The sequence below is a fragment of the Vanellus vanellus genome (genome assembly GCF_965231255.1).
Source record: "Vanellus vanellus genome assembly, contig: HAP1_SCAFFOLD_1872, whole genome shotgun sequence".
NCBI classification, from domain to species: Eukaryota; Metazoa; Chordata; class Aves; order Charadriiformes; family Charadriidae; genus Vanellus; species Vanellus vanellus.
Window position 1 is genome coordinate 19,204 of NW_028127129.1, and position 6,133 is coordinate 25,336.

General features: G+C 33.8%; 1 long non-coding RNA gene across 1 annotated transcript; it reads right to left on the reverse strand.

The window, feature by feature from the left end:
* Positions 1 to 353: 353 nt before the first annotated feature.
* LOC309685455 lies at positions 354 to 5,918 on the reverse strand. Its single transcript, XR_014270454.1, has 3 exons — positions 5,876 to 5,918; positions 2,307 to 2,380; positions 354 to 376 (listed from the first exon to the last, which is right to left on the reverse strand). It is a non-coding gene; the product is annotated as an uncharacterized lncRNA (long non-coding RNA).
* Positions 5,919 to 6,133: the final 215 nt, after the last annotated feature.

Genomic DNA, 6,133 nt, shown 5'->3' on the forward strand with positions numbered 1-6,133 from the left:
CTGCAGGGTTTCTCCCTCGTCTATCCTTCAAACCCAAAACCAATACCCAACTATAACTCTTTCCACCTATTTTCCCCAAAGAAAAAACATAAAACAAAGCACAAGGTATGGCTCAGAAGTAACCATTTGTTCCTTCCACTTATTAATTGAACAAAAACTGTTATTATGTCAATAACCCACAGATTTTTATTCAAACCATTAAAATTTCAGTCTTCTAAAATGGCCATTAATGTCATAAGATATGTTTTTATAACCAATAATAGATAAAAATAATATTAGAAATAGTCTCAAAAATGAAATTCCTACCTGTCGAATTTTTAAGTTTGTCTCACCATCTAAGTTAGACGTTTCAATGTAGCACATAGCTTGCGGTTCGCTATTAAGAAAAAAAATTCCTTAATTTAAAATTATAATGTCAAAGTCCACGAACCTGCTGTAATCTTTTAATAGCTATTTATGCAATCTTTCTTTATTTCCTATTGAAATATCAGAACTAGAATAATTTACAGCCAAATCTGTAAAACCAACAGTATTCTACATTTTCAGAAAAGTTGCCAAAACCTACCTAATGGAGATGAAACACTGCTAAAAATGCTGTACATAGAAAGTTTTCCGTGTTTTCATGTAAGATTAAGATACAGGCATGAGTGTAGTGCATTTGTAGTGCCTACTACTGTAGGCAGCACTAGTTTAGACATGAAAGTTTTCTTGTAAAGGGTTCTCATTAAAAAAGTCTAAATTACATAATACAGTTTTTGAAATATCTGTCCTCTATGCAATTTAGAAAGATTTTATAAATTAAAAATTTTAAGTTTATGCAGCACATTACTACTACTACACCTATTTGACATATAATGATAAAAGACTTATTGCATTTAAATTTTTTTTCAATACAATCCTTTGATGAGTAACACAGCCTTATTTTCTAAAATACTTTCAGGTTTTAAAACACATTACAATTACCGTTAACTAGGAAGCATTAACTAGGAAAACAGAGATACAGAAGGACAAAATTACTTTTCTGCAAGTAGATATCGTAAACAAGAACAGGTCTAACAGGTCAGGATTTCTGAGTTATTCCACTCGGCTCCAGCATTTTCTGGACATGAGGACAGAACACCTACTACTTACATTTACAACAGAAAGACCTTTTGATCTTGTAAAGGACCAGAGGAGCCATAAAAATACCCTACAACTTAAAAGAATAAATGTTTACTCTCTACACCACTTTAAAGCTTCTAATATTTTCCTTCCTTCTAGCATGAAATTCAAGCATCAAGTTTTTGTGTTTTTTTTTTTTTTGGGTTGTTTTTTTTTTTTTTTTAATTTGCTTTCTTAATGCAACAGTGGTTACTGATTAACAACTTAGTTTTAAAATGCTTGCAGGATGAAGCTATGTAGGTTATTCTAACATTTTTGTAAAGCAAAAGCATTAAAATGTGATAAATCATATTATAAATTTCTTTCAGGCTAGCATTTTCTTTTTGGCAAACTTTTCTAAAAATGTAAATAACTTCTGTTTAGATCTTTTGGATAGAATCACCTGTATAAAACATTATTGCAACTCTAGCATTTTTATTAGTTGATAGTAAAAACTAAACAATATTTTTGTGAAGCACTTTTAAAACAGACTAAGGCAGCAAAGACATTTCAAGTGAGACACATGCTTGACTGTAATTACTGTAGCAGATAGCAGTGACCTCCAAAGTAAATAAGTTACAGATAGATCAAGGCAGGCCCATTGATTTGTTAGGGAAAAAACAAAGTGCGATAACAGTGCAGACAATAGCATAAAGCTGACATGTCTAAGAAACATGCATTTTTCACAATACACAAGAACAGCGCTGCTTTTGCCATCGCATGCAGCAGAGATTGTGCAACATCCAAGTTTGTGCAGAGGGTCCTCTACCAGTCCTACCACCATTAAACTACATTCTTTGCTGAAAATAGTGGGTTGGTATAAACATATATATTCTTCTTAATTTGCTCTGAGGAATTAAACGTTTATTTATCCTGGTGTTTTACTGTGTCTTTATTCAATGACAACTTGTCTGATAAAATTTCATGGGGATAGTGTGAAAACAAAGAGGTCTGAAATAAATTTTCATTTCTTGGAGTGTTAAGGTGTATTTACACTTTAATGATCTCTACTTTCATCAACTGAACCCTTTCTAATTTTACAAATGTCTGGGTTTTGGCAAAGAAAGGTGAACAGCAAAGCAAAGATTATCAGCGCAGCAGTGTTCTTCATATTTGGTATATGAGGACCCACGTGCACATATCCTGTGCAACTAGTTTATTCTAACCTTGATGACAGACTGATGAGATCAGCTGGGAGATGTTCCCCATTGGTCACTTTCACTACTTCCCCTACTGCCACCTACATATCCCAGTTTGAAAATGATTAGAACAAAAATAAGTGACAGGGAAAAAAAATGAAAAACAAACAAATGGACAAAGACAAAAAGACAGATTTTGAAATTATTATACAAACAATACATGTTAATTAAAAATGTCTGATGACAATTTTTTCAAAATCTATTTTAATCAGGTCAGAAAGAAGAGAGCTGCAATATTTTCATTTTTACTCGAGTGGATTGTTTTATCATAAGGCACCAATTTTAATCTGCAGAACACACTGATATTGTACAGTAAAAATAAAAAGCTGTTATGCTTATTTCTCAACTGAAAAAGCTTCTAGTCACTCCACACATTAATTAAAAAAAAAATAATAAAAGGCACAACAAAAGACTTTCCACCAACTTTTCTGAAAAGCCAGTTGACAGGATCCTTTCTATGCAGACATGCTGAAATTTTGTACTTTGTTTCAGCTTTGTACATTTCAATTTACACTAAACTTGCAAGATCCAAGTGGAATTAAATCTCAGAGGTTTGTCTCCTTCCATAGTAAGAGATTATAGTTTCCCAAAATAATTAATCTCTTATTCTCCAGAAACTGGCGTTGTTGGTAAAAAGAACCAAACATCATTAGTTGGAATTAAAACCAGGCCCACAGACTTGCATTGCTATCGAAACCTAAAATGTAATTGGGCATCAATGAACACCTGGAAAGCAAAATTGACGAGACTGTCTTCCTGTAGAATGCATGGCCAAGTGGAGATGAGAGGTGGAGGAGAGCACGTGCTGGTATGTAGGCAGAATGAGAGGTAATGTAGTAGCACAGGTTCTCTCCTGGAAGGAGGGCTGCAACAGGACTCTAGTAATATAACTAAGAAGGAAGTTTTAGCTGAAAGAAATGCCTGAACTGCACCCAGAAAAGCAACCACCATTCAAGGAGTTCCCTTTGCCAACTGGATCCTAGAAGAAAACCTGACAGAAAAATTCAAGGTCAGTGATGGTCATAGTTGGGACAGTGTGTTCTGACAAGGGCAGTAAAGTGAGGTTAAGCAAAGAGGTAACGTTCCTGGTAAGTCCAGTAGCAGCTAACTATTATTTCAATTTATCACGTGATGTAGGATTCCTTCAGTAGGGACTAGGATCGGAAAAAAGGCTTTGCAGGCAGTTGGTATTTTTCTGTGTGTAAACTACAACTGAAGAACACTGTGACCGAAGTGTCCTCCAAATCCAAAAGGGTAAAATAGTGCAGACATCTAGGCAAAGACTCAAATTTAGGAGCTTACTCAAGAAGATTATAAAGTTGCTCTTAGAGGATGTAATCTGTTTCGCTTGCAAAACACTCGGTTTAGCATGACAGAAGCTATTACCAGGCCAGTAGAATAAGTGTTCTTTGCTGCATGGTGTATTGCATATGAAGATCTTGGTGGAGAAGCACCAATAAAATTTATAAATGGTTCTTGAAGTGCAGAAGTAAAAGGTTTATAGACAATACTCAGTACAAAACCATCTGAAGTTATGACAAACATTAGTACTGAAGACAGACTGTGGTGAAAATTTACAGTATTATCTGGCAACTACTTTACATGATAATAATTTAAGAGAAGTGTTTTAGGAACAGCTACACTTAATTTTGAGACATAATGGAAGATGGAATAAACAATGTATTAGTCTACACCACAGTCTGTCACAGAAACAGGCAAGATCCTAACGTTATTAATTGTATGTATGAGTGGATTTAACTTCAGTGGGATCAGAGGGTTTATACCTAATCCATAATCATACACATTACAATAATGCTTCTGCTTGTGCCAGAAAAAAATATGGAAACTGCACTGAAAACACAGTAATAAATCAAAATACAATTTATTATATATTTAAATAATCTTCACTGTAAAAAATTCTTAGAATATATTGTCTGTTGACCTGATCAAATAGATGTTGAAAAATGTGCATCTTCCACATAAGATGTGGATTTCTTAAATAAAACTGTCCAAGGAAATGATGATAAACAACCTCCGATTGTCCATGTAAGAGTCACAGCATTACATGCTATAAATTAAGTCTTGCTTTCAGTGCTGAAATTATTAATAATATATATATTGGAGAATAAAGTGAATATTCAGCTCAGACAATCCTAATTTGATGGTTCACATCTCATGTTCACTTTTTCTCCTGATTCAACTATCAAACTGGCAACTATATCCATTATAAACATTTCTGTTCCCTGTAATATATGTATTTCAATTTATTTATAGGATACAATTTGTTAAGAACATATGACAAAGCCAACTTATGTTAAATATGGCAATTGAGGTCCAATTTTTAGACAGAGAATCAGCCTTTTTTGTATTATATCCAACAACAAAATAACATACTAAGTTTTTCTGAGGGGTAAATTGAATGCCAGTGTAATTTTAAAACCGTAATTGTCACAGTTTGAAGAAACACTGCCTGAAACGATAAATGCCTGAATGAACAAAAGACCACACTTCAGAACAGCAGCATTTTTGTTTATTCCTTATTTCCTTGGAGCAATCACAAATAAATAAATAAATGCAGGGTAGAGAAACCAGCCTCTACACTATAAGCATCAGTGGGCATCTCTACCTTGATGAGAGCAGTACAGTGTCAGCAGGTATATACTCTTTGCCTTTTATTATAACTATATCTCCAACATCTACCTGAAAGAAAACTGGGAATCGGTTAATGGTCTCAAACAAAATATGTTATCCCTTTGTTTTAAGCACAATAAATATTTACCTGCTGAATTTGCTAGAAAGACTGTTAGAAACACACACTTAGAGAAGCCTATATGCATTAGGTACTCAAAGGTCACTGGGATTGTTTGGAAATCTATTCTTTAATAGGCCTAATCTGACCTTCTCTACACAGTTCTCTACTTTCGCTAGTTATTGTAAAATATTTTATTGGAAGACTGTAGTTGAGTTAAAGAAGAAATTAATCTGCCCTAAGATCACAGTTCTGTTGCTTCACGCTATATATTTTGTTCAAGATTTCAGGCACGGAAACCAGTAAAACTAAGGGACTGGACAGACAGCGTAACATTTAGTCATTGAAAGTTACCTTTAACAGTCCCTTCCTAACTACTGCATAACAGTCTTTAAAGTTCTCATGGTTTAAGCCAAAGAAGTTCACCAAATACACAAAGTAACTCGTTTCCAGAAAGAAACTTCTGCCTTGGCACACCAAATAATACTAAGGAACCGTATCATTTTGCCATATGTGAATACTCTCAAGAAATCATATTATTCAAGTTATTTTCCACTGAACTTAAAGTCCAACATTTAACAGCAGTTTTGCCTGACTCATTACAACAAGACTGACCTCACTTAAAGTACATTTTAAAAGACAAGTATTAACAAACAAATAATAAAATACAAATGATTATGCATTTCCCATTGCACCAGTTAATTCTTATCAATAACAATTATTTGGAGAAATAAAGCGAACGTTAAATCTGCATTATGCTCTAGAAGTCACCAACATAAACACACACCTTTTCCCAGTGGACAATCTCCCACGCACCATTTCGTAGTACTGAAAAAAAAGAAAAAAGAAAATTTTCCAGTTGTACTGGAGTATACAGGTATGTGTTAGATTCCTTATCATACACAGCTCATTTACACAATATTTTACAGCATGCCTTGTTTCTACAAATTCAGGTCAAACATTTCAATTATACAGCACATAACCTGTGTAACAGTTTTTGTACCATAGAATCTTATTACAGAGTCAATCAGAACATTTTACAGGG